Genomic DNA, 15361 nt, shown 5'->3' on the forward strand with positions numbered 1-15361 from the left:
ATGAGAGAAATGGGCAGTAGATGATTTGTGTCAAGACTCCTAATTTGGACTGTATAATCTAGATGAAATTTCCCGGACCTGAAATCTTGACTGTACATTTCTGTCTACAGATGCAGCCTGATCTGCTGAGTTCCTCAAAGATTTTGCTCGATTCCAATATCTGCAGGCTTACTTCTCCATTTTAAGGGTTGCTAATAGGTCATTTGGTTATTTCTAGGGTTTTATTTCTTATTTTATTTTATTATATTTTATTTTCTTATTTCTACACACACACACACACACACACACACACACACACACACACACACACACACACACACACACACACACACACACACACACACACACACACACACACATATATATATATATATATATATATATATAGAGAGAGAGAGAGAGAGATATCTACATATATATAGATAGCTAGAAGCCCAGCTATAAAAGGAGAAGTGTTGGACATGGGGCTAGCAACCCCATCACGTAAAAACTCGGAGATACAGAAACGTCAACAGAAGCTCCAAAGAAGTTATCCTAGGAGAGAAGGGACCTTCGAACAAGGGGACAACTTGAAAGACTGGCCCAGGACAGAAGGCTCTTGCTGCTATCAGTGGCCTGTGGCCCAAGTAGGGGTGATGGGCTTAAGTAACACTGCAGAGCCAAATACATTTTTATTATAAACCAATAATTTCATAGTCACTGTTACTAATACTGATTCTATTAAAATTTAAAATTGATTTAATTATTTGCATTCAAATTCCCCAGCTCCCAGGTTAGGCTTCAAACACAAATAGATCTATGGTCCAGAATTCTGGCTGTTGCCCAGTACTTAATTGCTAAGCTTTCAAACTCAATTCCATTACTCCAGGAGGCCAGTAGCCGCTTTGTTCGCCCAGTGCTAATCCATACGTTTTCCATGTGACATTTCCTGTGTTAGCTGAGTGAATTGGATGGCATGAATTGATATTTTCCTCCTTTTAGTAAATGTTTCAAAGGTTCGTTTATTATCAAAGTACGTATGCAGTACACAACTCTGAGACTTGTCTTCTCCAGATAGTCACGGAACAAAGAAAAACTATGGAAGCCAGCTGAGAGAGCAACAGTAAGCCCACCCACTCACCCGACAGAAAAATAACGGCAACACGATCCCAAACCCCCCAAACCCCTCTCCACCACACAAAACCCAACATGATCATCAACACCCCAAACCCCCTCCACCTGGCCCCTAAATCCCCATCACAAGGACATTGACCCCCAAACCCCCCTCTCCCCATGTAAAAAAAAACAAGAAAGAACAGGCAAAAATATAAAAATCAAAATACTGAAAAATTCCATCATCCATCTATAAACACAGAATATTGATAGAAGTGTATCAATATTCAGAAACATCAGTCTAGGCTGTAAATATTTAAAGTCAGTCTCAGGTCAATTGGACCCATGGTGAAAACAGCCTTTTATTCCACAATTATTGATTATTTATTTATTTATTTGGCACAAAATAATTGATTGCATAAGTATTCACCCCCTTCAAGTCAGTATTTAGTAGATTCACCTTTGGCAGCAGTTACAGCCATGAGACTGTGTGGATAGGTCTCTATCAGGTTTGCATACTTTGCAAATTTTCCCCCATCCTTCTTTACAAAACTGCTCAGGCTCTGTCAGATTGCATGGGGATCATGAGTGAACAGCTCATTTCAAGTCCAGCCACAACTCAATTGGATTGAGGTCTGGACTCTGACTTGGCCACTTCAGGACATTACCTTGATTGTTTTTAAGCCATTCCTGTGTAGCTTTGGCTTTATGCTTGGGGTCATTGCCTTGCTGGAAAACAAATCTTCTCCCAAGTCACAGTTCTCTTACAAACTGCATCAGGTTTTCCTCCAGGATTTCCCTGTATTTTGCTGCAATCTTTTTACCCTCTACATTCGCAAGCCTTCCAGGGCCTGCTGCAGTGAAGCATCCCCACAGCATGATGCAGCCACCACCGTGCTTCACGGTAGGGGCGGTGTGTACTTACATTTGTAGTTAGTCTGATGGTTAAATAAAAAGCTCACTTTTGATTTCATCAATCCATAGAACCTCCTTCCAGCTGACTTCAGAGTCTCCCACATGCCTTCTGACAAACTCCTGGGTGAGATTTCATGTGAGGTTCTTTTTCAACAGTGGCTTTCTCTTTGCCACTCTCCCATAAAGCTGTGACTGGTGAAGCACCCGGGCAACAGTTGTTGTATGCGCAGTCTCTCCCATCTCAGCCACTGAAGCTTGTGACTCTTCCAGAGTTGTCATAGGTCTCTTGGTGGCCTCTCTCACTAGTCCCCTTCTTGCACAGTCATTCAGTGTTTGAGGACGGCCTGCTCTAGGCAGATTTACAGCTGTGCCATATTCTTTCCATTTCTTTATGATTGACTTAACTGTACTCCAAGGGATATTCGGTGACTTGACAATTTTCTTGTATCCATCTCCTGACTTGTGCTTTTCAATAACGTTTTCGCAGAGTTGCTTGAAGTGTTCCTTGTCTTCATGGTGTAGTTTTTGCCAGGGTACTGACTCACCAGCAGTTGGGCCTTCCAGATACAGGTGTATTTCTACTACAATCAATTGAAACACCTTGACTCCCACACAGGTCTTCAAAAACAGATCTCCATTTAACTAATTATGTGGCTTCTAAAACCAATTTGCTGCACCGGTGATGATTTAGAGTTTCATATTAAAGGGAGTGAATACTCATGCGATCAATTTTATTTTGTGTTTTATATTTGTAATTCATTTAGGTCATTTTGTAGGGATCAGTTTTCACATTGACATAAAGAGTCTTTTACTGTTGATCAGTGTCAAAAAATGCCAAATTAAACCATTGTGATTCAGTGCTGTAAAACAATAAAACATGAAAACTGATACACTTCGACAGCACTCCCTCTTCTTTCTTCTTCTTGGGCCCTTGGCTCCCAGTGGAGAATAGGACATTGAGGACCTCCCATCCCCATTGTCCTCTGAAGTTGTTGTTATGGTTGGAGTTCATCAATGTTTCCATAATCCATTGTGTCCATTGTATGGGGGATTGGCCTGTACAGCTTCACCAGAGTCCTGTTGGCCGGCCTTACTGATCCACGGCGGGGACGAAGGGTTGGAGTTTGACAGGCTGTGGCACCCTTGACATCATATTATTCCTGCTCATGTATATAAATCTGGTGGTTGAAATCTGCCTGGATGAGAGAACATATTGTATGAGAATTGACTGACAAGATAAGGCCTTTCTCTTTTGGAGTGAAGAAGGATGAGAGGTGACTTGTAGAGGTGTGTAAGATGATAAGAGGTGTACAATGGGCTGCCAGCAACTTTCTCCCAAGGAAGTGTCTAATATGAGAGGGCATAATTTTATGGTGATATTTGTGGGGGGGAGGTGGATGTCAGAGATAGATTTTTCACTCAGAGACTGTTGGGTGCATGGAGTGTTGGAGGTAGATACATTAGGGAGATTTAAGAGATTCTTAGATAAGCACATGGATGAAAGAAAAATGGGGAGCTATGTAGGAGGGAAGGTTTAGACTGATCTTGGAGTTGGTTAAAAGGTCAGCATAGGACTGTGGGCTGAATGGCCTGTATTGTGCTGTACTGTTCTATGTTCTAACCCTTGGGGATTGAATTGCATCAAAACAACAAACTGCAAGCAAGTCTTGAAACCTCTCCCAGCTGAAAAATTGTTTATTCCTTATTCTGGCTTTGTCACCCCAATCCATTATCCGTGGTAATATTTCATTCCCAATCCTTTTCCCTGTAACTTATGCAACTACTTTTTGAGTGACCTCTTATTGACCGCCTTTAGGAATTCTCAATGTCATCTCAAAGTTCAAATAAATGATACTGATGAGATGAGTTGTAGAGTCCTTGAAATTGAGTCCGTATGTCGTGGAATCAGCTCAGTGTGGAGGAGGGTGAAGCTATCCACGCTGGTTCAGGAGCCTGACGGTTGAAGGGTAATAGCTGTTCCTGAACTGGGAGATGTGGGATCTAGGACTCCTGTGCCCCCTTCCCAAAGGCAGCAGCGAGAAGAGAACACTGCCTCGATGGTGGGGGTCCGTGATGATGGATGCTGCTTTCTTGTGGTAGCGTTCCTTGTAGATATGCACACTGACGGGGAGAGCTTCCCCTGTGATGGACTGTTGAATCCACTACCTTTTGTAGGCTTTTCCACCCATGGGAGCTGGTTTTTCCATACCAGGCCATGATGCAACTAGTCAGAATACTCTCCATTGCTAGTTTTTCCTCATCTTTCTGATAATTACAACCAAGACTCTAGATTTTCTGTTGACTCTAACTAGTTGTAGAGGAATCCTGTTAAAGTTCTCTTGATAACAAAGTCCAGCTCTTTCCCAACTGTGGGCATAGATAAAGGAGATCAGAGGCGAGAGATTTAAAGGGAGACAGGGGCAGCGTTTTCACGCAGGGGGTGGTGCATATTTGGAATGAACTGCCAGAAACAGTGGTTGAGGCAGGCACATTAGCGATGTTTAAAAGTCATAGAGTTGTCATAGGAAAGCAGCAACCATCATCAGAGATCGCCACACCCAGGACATGCTCTCTTCTCACTGCTGCCATCAGGTAGAAGGTACAGGAGCCTCAGGACTCACACCACCAGGTTCAAGAACAGTTACTACCCCTCAATCATCAAAAGGGGTAACTACACTCACTTTCCCATCGTTGACGTGTTCCCACAACCAATGATCTCACTTTAAGAACTCTTTACCTCATTAGCAAGAGCCGAGCTGAGTGGGAAAGGATGGGTGCATGCCCAAGCTCGAGGATGAGGAATGACCTAAGGTTTGGACGATTTAAGCACCGAGCCAGATTGAAATGGTTGGGGTGTTGGGGCTGGTTCGGCTTGCTGCTCCGCGGGATTTGCTCAATTCCACGCTGGACTGAAGCCTTCTGAATCGGCTTCTTGGACTGCTTGCACGATTTGCTTCTCTCTCTCTGCACACTGAGAATTCGACAGCCTTCTTTTGTTTTTAATGGGTTCTATTGGGTTTCTTTGTTTCATGGCTGCCTGTGAGAAGATGAATCTCAAGGTTGTATAAAGTTGATAATAAATGTACTTTGAACTTTGAACTATCTGATGTTCTCATTATTTACTGCTATTTATTTATAGTTTGTTGTCTTCTGCTCTCTAGTTGATTTTTCATTGATCCTAGTAACAATTGTATTGACTAAGCCCACAGGAAAATGAATCTCATGGTTGTATATGGTGACATATAAGTATTTTGATAATAAAATTTATTTTGAACTTCCGTACTTTGTACTTTGATATGAATGTGGATTGGAGAGGGCTACAGCCAAATGCAGGCAGATGGAAGTAGCTCATTGGACAACACTGTCAGCATGGATGAGTTAGATGGGAGTAGCCCATTGGTCAACACAGTTGACATGGATAAGATAGATGGGAGGAACTCATTGGACACCATAGATTAGATGAGTTGAGCTGAAGCCTGTTTACTTGCTGTTTGACTATATGGTTTAAATTTTGACACCATTCTTTACCCTCTACCTGGATAATATTTAGTTTAGTTACATTTAGTTCATTTTAATTCACTGAGACTGCCCGAAAATCCTGGGAAATTTTCTAAGACGCCAGTGTTTGTCCAATGGGTACCCTGACCCACAATGTTGCCTCGCATTTTACTTTTACCTACGTTTGGCCTGGCTTGCTTCGGAGTTGCTATCCTACTCTTCCGTAGCCATTCCGCCGCTAGGATCGTGCCTGTTGCAGCTCCTTTATCGCAGCAAGCGAATCCCGTCGTGTGGAAATTCTGTAGAGAATTCATGGAAGTGAGAAAGGCAGCAGTTCAAAGTTCAATGTAAATTTATTACCAAAGTACACACATATACTACCTCAAGATTCATTTTCTTGCAGGCATACACATTAGAGCACAGAAATACTATGGAATCAATGAAAAATTACACAGAAAGACTGACGAACAACCAATGTGCAAAAACAGACAAACTGTGTAAATACAAAACTAAAATGATAATAATAGATAAATAAGTAAATAATATTGAGGGCACGAGTTATAGAGTGCTTGAAAGTGAGTCGATCGGTTGTGGAGTCAGTTCAGTGTTGAGGTGAGTGATGTGGTCTACGCTGCTTTGGGTGCCCAATGATTTAAGGGCTAATAACTGTTCCTGAACCTGGTGGTGTGGGACCTAAGGCTCCCGCACCTCCTTCCCATGGCATCAGTGAGAAGAGAGCATGGCCTGAATGGTGGGGGTCCTTGTTCTTTGACCTCCCCAGCACAGGCGAGGGTGCTCGGGACAGCAGGACAGCTGGGACCTGAACCACGGTTACATCCTGAAACCAAACCCAGCTGGGACATCCGTGTGCGTGTATATATATAGAACACATTACCTATCTGGCAACGAGTTGCAGACACAAATCTAATTAGAGAGTTGGGTGTTTTAAATATAGAAAGATGAATATCAGGGAATTGTAATGAAGAGTTAAGATGGTTTGAGGGCTGAATCAGCTGTTCTTGTGAACACTTGGGGTATGGTAGCATTGTTGTTAAATTCACACACTAATGAACCTGAGGCCAGAGTTAATTTTTGAGGCATGTTTGAATCTCTCTCATGGCAGCTGAAAATGTACATTGATTTTGTTAAATAAACACAAATTTAAAAAAGCTGGTATAAATAATGATGATCACAAAATGACTGGATTTGTTTTTAAGAAAATCCTTCTCATAGTTATAAGAGGACACAGGCCCTTCAGCCCAATTAGTCTACACTGCCCCTGGGGCCGCTGAGCAAGTCCCATTTGCTGGTGTTCAACTCTTATCCCAAACCTTTCCTGTCCAGGTGTTATAGAGTCACAGAGTGGGGCGGCACAGTAGCGTGGTAGTTAGCACGACGCTTTACAGTATCTCAATCAATCAATCATCCAATAAATAAATAGCTAGTTAGATAAATAGATAATTAAAATTAATTAACTGACTCATTAATTAACTTATCGATTGATTAATACGCCATGGGGTAGACCCATCTGGGAAAGCCCAATGACTCTTCGTTTAACTACTGTGAAGATCGTTGTCTCCGACAGAGTCTCCTTTCCTCAGCGCAGCTCTGGGGTTCCCTGGAATGGGGTTCAGAGTGCTGCTGGTCACTAATTGATCCAGAGACATAGAGTTGTGCAGTGTAGGAACAAGCCCCTCAGATACAGCCCCCCCCCATGCTATCTTTCTGCTGACTTACACTAACTCCATTTGCCCACAGGAGGACCATATCCTTCTGCACCTTTCCAAGGTTGGCATGGTAACGTGGAGGCTGGCATTGCGCTGAACAGCACCGGCGCTCTGGGTTCAGTTCCCGTCGCTGTCTGCAAGGAGTCTGTATGTTCTCCCCGTGACCATGTGGGTTTCCTCAGGGTGCTCTGGTTTCCTCCCACGTTCCAAAGGCATATGGAGAGACAGAACCCGATGTTTGTGCCACGATTTAGGTGCCGGGGCAGATTGAAAAGGTCAGGGTGTCGGGGTCCGAGGTGAGGGTTAGACTGCTTCAGCTCACTGCTGCAGTAAGGGTGTGGGGATGGACTCTCTTTGTGGACGTCAGTTCAGAACGCTATTTGCTTTTGTTTACTGTTGGCATGATTTGTTCTTTATTCCTCTTTCCGCATTTTTAAATGACTTTTTTTAAAAATGTTTGGAGACAAATAGTTTTGTTAGGAGACAAATCTCAGGATTGTCATAAATGTACTTTGAACTTGGACTTGTAAGTTGAGAAGTCGAGAGTATGTTATGGTGGTGCTGCAAGAACAGCGACACTTGCCACAATATCTTTGAACTCTGTTGGTTGTTGATGCGAATGACACATTTCACTGGATGTTTTGATAGGCACGTGACGAATAAAGCTAATTTAATACGGGACTAAGGAGGCGATGCAGGAGGGAGGGCTTCAGATTTCTGGATCACTGGGCTCTCTTCCAGGGAAGGTGGGACCTGTAGAGAAAGGACGGTTTGTACCTGAACTGGAGGGGGATTAATATCCTCGTGGGAAGGTTAGCTAGTGTTGCATGGGATGGGGGTGGTGGGTTTGGAAGAGAATTTCAGGGAGGTGGGAACCAGAGCGCCAGAACAGACAGTGGAGTGGCTGGTGAGAAGGATGTTGTTAAGCCTACACTCAAGGTCAGGAATCAAAAGGTTGAGCAGGGTGGGATTAACGTTCTGAGCTGCGGGGAGTATTTTATTTATTTATTGAGGTACAACGTGGCATAGGCCCTCCGCTCCTTTGAGCTGTGCCGTCCAGCAATCCCTCGATTTAACCCTGGCCTAATCACGGGACAATTTACAATGACCAATTAATATACCATCTGGTACATCTTTGGACTGTGGGAGGAAACTGGAGCACCCAGCGGAAACCCACGTGGTCACGGGGAGAACGTATAAACTCCTGTCCAAATGTTACAGAGTCATAGAGCAATACAACATGGAAGCAGGCCATTTGGCCCAACTAACCCATGGTAACCATGGTGCACACAGAACTAGTCCCACTTGACTGCATTTGGCCCATATCCCTGTAGACCCTTGTAACGAGGTTTACAATGGGAGAATCAATAATTGAGACTAAAAAGGTGCATGAGAAATCTTGGAGCTTCTACCATGATGGGGAAGTTGTTTTCTTTTGAATGTTGTTAACATGACTTCAGTTCCATTAATATTCTTTACAACAAAAATGAGACTGAACTCACTGGATCGAAGACAAGTACATTCCTATGGATGTTCTCCACACTGTTGGACAATCATCCGTAATCTGATTGAACGGTAGGATTGGGTGATGTGTGTCTACTTTAAATTTTCTACAGAATGTTTTGGTAAGAGTCCACACCTTTAATATTGACACAAAACTAGTGCTTATGGTATTATTACTGAGAAATAGTTGTCAATTTGCACAGAGCAAGATCCCACAAATCATAGTCTTGAAACTGCCACATAATCTGCATCAGGTTCACAGCTCCATGAAAGTGGCTACACAGGTCGATAGGTGGTTGAGAAGGCTCATGGGAGGCTTGCTTTTATTAGTCGAAACATTGAGTTCAAAAGTCAAGAGGTTATGTTGGAACTTTATAAAACTCTGGTAAGGCCGCATCTGGAGGATTGCACACAGTTCCGGTCACCCCACTCTAGGAAGGATGCTGAGTCTTTGGGGAGGGTGCAGAAGAGGTTTACCAGGATGCTGCCCGGTTTAGAGGGCATGTCCCACCATGAGAGGCTGGAGAAACTTGGGGTTGTTTTCTTCTGAGCGCTGGAGGTTGAGGGGAGATCTGACGGAGATTTACAGGATTATGAGAAGCATAGATAGAGTAGACAGGGAGTATCTTTCCCCCCAGATAGGAATGTCTGACTCCAGAGGGCAGGCATTGAAGGTGAGAGGGGGTTGGGTTCAAAGGGGACTGATCGGTGGATGCCTGGTATGGTGATAGAGGCAAATACATTAGAGGCTTTTAAGAGAGGTTTAGATAGCCACATGAATGTGGGGAAGATGGAGATATGTGGACATTGTGCAGGTTGGCTGGGATTAATTTTGGTTTTTAAAAGATGTACTTTTTAGCTGGTTTGGTTCATCATTGTGGGCCGAAGCTCCTGTACTGTCTGTGTTCTATTTAGTAATGCTAACTATGAGATAAATAAGACCAAAAGATATAGGAACAGAATTAGGCCATTCAGCCCATCGAGGCTATTCTTCATGGTTCAGTCATGCCAGTCCCTCTGGCAGCTCATGCCACACTCCTACCACCCAATTCACCGGCCTGTCTTCAGATCTCTCTTCCAGTGGTCCCTCTAAACACCAGTTGGCAGCGGGCTATATAACCGGGGCAGGCTCTAGTCAGAGACCGGATCCACTAGACCGAGATTCACAGCGAGGTGTGGAGGAGGAAATGAGAGTTCAGCCTGGAATCCTTACCAACCGCCCCCCTTTCAAAGTGAGAAGCAGTGATTTAACTGGCAAAACAGACCATTGAGTCTTGCCGAAGGGTCTCGGCCCGAAAGGTCGACTGTACTTTTTTCCATAGCTGCTGCCTGGCCTGCTGAGTTCCTCCAGCATTTTGTGTGTGTTGTCTGACAGCTTCAGACATCTTTTCATTTGAGCAATTCATTTTATTGCATTAATTTTAATATATTAATATTTAAAAACCACCCATGTAAATCCGCTCCCCTCACTGGGAAGACCCGCTATGGTCCATTCGGCCCGTCTGTTTCAATACTGAACACAACGTCCAGACGCTCAAGGCACCGCGGTGGCCAGGGGGAAATGGGGGTTAAATTCTAAATTCTGCTGCATGCCGATCGCAAAAGGGATTACACATTTAATTCATGGGAATAGATTTGCACTCTTCATTTTATTTTCGCAGTTCGGCGGGGGAAAGAAAACGAGAGAGAAAAAAGAGCTCGCGTGTGTGTAGGTTGCATTTTGTCAGTTCAGAGTGGATTCCTGTGATAAGGTAACTTGGACCAGGAACGGAATCCGTCCATGAATTGTTAACCGTGTTACGTCATTGACTCGCTCTGCCGCAGAATTAGCGGAACTCATAGGCTCTTCCAGTCCAGACACCAATCGTTCAGCCTACCCTCTTGGAGTTGGCAACATCCTCTTTTGCACTCTCTTATTGTGAGCTAGAGGGAGAGAGAGAGAGAGAGAGAGAGAGAGAGAGAGAAAGTCTATCTGTGTGTGTGTTGTATTTGACTGCTCGGTAAATGTCATTAAAACACGCGATACGAACCAAGGGTAAACGTAGGCTGTGCTGAGCCTGTCAGCTAAAACCAAATAGAAAACTGAGGGATTTGTAGTTTTCTCTTAGGCGCTTTTAGTTTCTCCTGTTGGTGTGGATGTGAGTACGAATCAGGGAGAGTGAGTGTGTGTGTGTGTGTGTGTGTGTGTGTGAGTGAGTGAGTGAGTGAGTGAGTGAGTGAGTGAGTGAGTGAGAGAGATACTGAGTGTGTGTCTGTGTGTGAGTGTGTGTGTGTGTGTGTGTGTGCGTGTGTGTGTGTGTGTGTGTGTGAGAGAGAGAGAGAGAGAGAGAGAGAGAGAGAGTGTGTGTGTGTGTGTGCGAGCGACCAACAGGGAGAATCCTTTCTGTCACTTCCCTGTGAAACTGGCGATCTCTACCGAGCAGGGAGCATCATTTGAATCAAACCTTGCGGCCGTAAGTAACCCTCTCTTTCTGTGCCTTCTTTATACGGATGTTGCTTTGTTCGGCGTTTGTTTATTAAATGGGTCGTTTTATAACGAGCTGCCAGCTCCTCGTCGCGGCAAACAAATGCAAAATAAAATAATAAAGCAAGCTTTTGGCAATAAAATATATCACGCAGCTAGAATGAAGCAAGGAAGCAGATTGCTTTATTTCTCCCATCTGCCAGCTCTTCGGAAGGCTGCATTCTTGGGCACTGCACACCGACAGTGCTCTCTAACGCAAGGATAATTCCCTTTATAACATTATCAACACGATATTTCTCCCTCCCTCCCCGCCCGCAGTTCTTGACTTATACCCTAGTATTATGCAGAGAGACTGACTTATTACAGGTTATTCTGACTGCTGTGTGGATTTTAATAGCTGTCACTGGATTTTTTCCTCTGTCTCTCTCTCTCAGTCTAGTAGGTGATTCAGTCTTTGCGAAGCATAGAGAATTCCCTTTCTGTTTTCCTATGTGCTTGCTTGACCATCTGTAGCATAAATCGCCAAACTGGATAGATAAAGCGCGGCTCCGACAGTCTGCATGGCCCTTCGTTCGTCGTCGCTTTCCCGCAAAGAACATATATAAAGCAAAACCAACCACAGATCAGCTAAAAACGGGACACCATTGTAACCAAGAATCAAGCCTGTCTTTCTGCCCGCTTCCGTATTCTGTAGTTGTGCCCATTTGTTTTGCTTTTGCTCTCCGTAAACAACCACTTTGCCTTTCCGTAGCTACATCTGCCTGTGTAATTCCTTGTCCCTCCCCAAATGTATGTATTTTTCTATCTCTTTATTTATCCAACCTACCCATCTGATTTATCATTCGCGATCTATTCATTCTGCATATTTCTATTTATCCATTTTATGTTGCATCTTTCTTCAACGGGGGGACCGCAACGCCGCCACTGGTGGGAGGGTGTAAGTGCCGCCGGATAAGTTTACACAGGCAGTTTCCACTCTCCCACCTGCCTCCTCTGTAATCCTTTAACTTGTCCGCACCTGTCTTTGTGATATGTCCTTCCCTCTATTCTTTATTATGGGACAGTTTCTGGACTTAACCCCTTCCTCCCCCCCCCCAAGCCTGATCTGAAGACTGCCACACTGACTGTATGCATCAATATTTTAGGTTTCTATGACGCTGCCTGACGCGCATCAAAGGTTACGGGGAATGAGGTTAAGAAGGACCATGTTGGAATGGCGGAGCAGACTTAACGGGCCGAATGGCCTAATCCTGCTCCTACATCCAGCATCCTCCACAGATGCTGCCTGACCTGTTGAGTTCCTCCAGAATTTTGTATGCGTTGCTCCGGATTTCCTGCACCTTCAGAATCTCTTGTGTTAGTGTTAATAGGTTTGCTGCTGTTATCTATACATGTGACCTGTCTCCTGCACCGTTCTAACGGGAAAGCAGATGTGTAATCTGCAGCTACACTCTCATGGCACTGGGGCGCGCTCACTAGGTAGAGACAGGAACTTTTCAACCAAGCCAAAAACACCCTCAGAATGTACGTTTAAATCAGATACTGACTTAACTCTAGGCATCCTGGTCCAATTCTCCCCAGCCTTTCGATCAGGCCTTGACTTGCTATGGGTGTTCACGGAAGACGCAAGTTACCTGGTTCACTCTCTAATACCGAGGAGTTATTGGAGATTGGGCAGGTCTGTTGCCACTGTAATCGATGTTTTGTTTTTCTCTTAATCGATTAATCTTCCCGGCCAAAGTGTTAATCTGAAATGTGCGGGAGGGCGGTTCAACGTGGCCGGGTCTGCTTCTCAGTATCCAGCCGATGTTCACACAGATTCACACCTAATCTCACCAGAGACACTGCAGGAAGACAGGAGCGCGCGGGCACACACACGCACGCGCACTCGGGCACACTCACACTCACCTAGGCATCCAGACAGACAATAACTCCATACAGACACACACACGCGCACACATAGCTGTACCGCTCTCCCTCTTGTCTGCCCATCTGCCTCCTCTATAATCCTTTAACAAGGATTAAACGCATACCCCTAATCATCTAAATCATCTAGACAAAAAATAATCCCAGACAAACACACACACACACGGGTACACGTGGTCAAACAGTATATACACACACAGGTACACATACTCATGTATGTTGTTCAAATATTCTCTGACGGATACAAACCACACACACAAAGTGCTGGACGAACTCAGCAGGCCCCGCGGCATCTGTGGAAAAGAGCACGTTCGAGATTTCGGGCCGAGACCCTTCGGGGGGGACTGTTTTTCCACAGAAGCTGCCAGTCCAGCTGAGTTCCTCCAGCGTTTTGCGTCTGTTGCTCTGGATTTCCAGCATCTGCAGATTTTCACTTGTTTCTGACGGATACATGCTTGCTTTGAGGCATGGACTGATCTACATGGAAGACACACATATATGCACACTAGTGCAGCTATAGATAATTATGTACAACGAACTAAACGCGTACACAAGCATCCACGATTTGCCACGGGGGGACGCGCGCGCGCACACACACACACACACACACACACACACACACACACACACACACACACACACACACACACACACACTCACTGACATGCACCTTGTGTTTGACTGGGTGTGACTTGGTGACTAAGTGTCACTTTGAGGAGCCCACGCTCACGGTGCCAGGCAGAGCCACTCGAAACACGCTCACACGCATAAACACACACTCGCGCACAGCCACATTTAGCCGTCCTCGGCTTTGCACACAGCTGCGTTTACATACCAACAGTCGCACACGTTCAGCAGCCACCCACTCACCGATATAATCACACGCTGGCACGTACGCCAGTTCGCACCCCAGCAGTTCTCGCACAGGGATCTCTTCCCCCCAGTCAGTTCGTCTCCAGATTGCAAATGGAAAATCGCTGACGTTGCAGATAATTTCCAACTCACACCTTGCCTTAGGAGGCGAACTACCGGTACAGAAAATGGTCGTTTGATTGACCGACTCCGAGTTAGGGACGAGGACCCTTGCCCCCCAGTCCGATTGGGCTGAGATTTATACAAAGCGAGCAGATCCCCACTCTCTTACGCAAGGATTACAGCAAATTCTCGCTAAATGTTAATGCCTTCTTCTCTTACAATCTATGCACAAACCCCGTTTTAAAATTAACAAAAAAAAATGTAGATTAACAGTCCTTGGACTACATATCAGCGATTCAATTCCAAAAAGCCCTCCATGGACGAAAATCTAATTTACATCGAAATTGCTCCTTGTCGTGACAGTAAGGCTAATTAAATATACTTTTAGCTTGATACGGGAGTGCTTTCTAATTATATGTTGGTTAAAAAAAAAGATTTAAAACGTTACTGTACCATGTTCGGATACTTAAAGTCATCCCCCCCTTTTATTTAATCTTCTGTGGAGCTCCTGACTGAACGTTTACCATCTCTCAGTAATTGCAACGAGGCTCAAATAGCTGCAGGTCATTATAAGATTCAAACATTTAGTGACTGTTTTCTGCTGCAATGCCTGGTCTATTTTTTTTGCTAGTCGTGCAGATTTTAATTGTTGGCGCGGGGCAATACTTCAACCCACACAACGACTTCCCAAAGTAGTTTTCAATGAGCTCTCTTTCTCCCCCCTATAAACACACACACACACACACACACACACACAAAAAGCGCGCATCCGTAAGAACAAAGCGAAGAAAAAAACCCCAAACCCCCTTTCGCGCCCCCTTGACCTGACGGATTTGTAAACAATATGTTTACATCATCTCCCGCCACCTGCCAGAGACTTAGATACATTTTAACCTCAAAACTTCCTTAAGAGTAAGAGCATGTTGTACAATACGACCTGACTTTGACACCCAGAATCACCTTAATTTTCGTTTCGTCTTGCAGGTTCCGAGAAGGAGTCGCGAAAAAGTCCTTTGGAAACTCGGCGTTTGGTTCCTCTCAAGAGTGTCTCTCCTCACCCCCTCCCGTTCGTCTTCGAATTTCGTCCAGCCACACACAGTCTTCCTGTCCGAAACCTCTTCCCGCTCTCTCGGTAGGAGTGAGCAAGGGAAAGTGAAGTGAGGGAGAGAGAGAGAGAGTGAGTGAGAGAGAGAGAGGGAGAGAGAGAGAGAGAGAGAGGGGGAAACAAAGCAATGACGAAAGCCACCTGACTTATCCGCGG

At 44.7% G+C, this 15361-nt stretch overlaps 1 long non-coding RNA gene across 1 annotated transcript; it reads right to left on the reverse strand.

Annotated features, from left to right (window-relative positions):
• Positions 1-1274: 1274 nt before the first annotated feature.
• On the reverse strand, positions 1275-15196 carry LOC140719329 (uncharacterized). Its single transcript, XR_012096893.1, has 3 exons — positions 15061-15196; positions 5688-5804; positions 1275-3203 (listed from the first exon to the last, which is right to left on the reverse strand). It is a non-coding gene; the product is annotated as an uncharacterized lncRNA (long non-coding RNA).
• Between the last annotated feature and the right edge of the window lie 165 nt (positions 15197-15361).

Source organism: Hemitrygon akajei, chromosome 31 (genome assembly GCF_048418815.1).
Source record: "Hemitrygon akajei chromosome 31, sHemAka1.3, whole genome shotgun sequence".
Lineage (NCBI taxonomy): Eukaryota > Metazoa > Chordata > Chondrichthyes > Myliobatiformes > Dasyatidae > Hemitrygon > Hemitrygon akajei.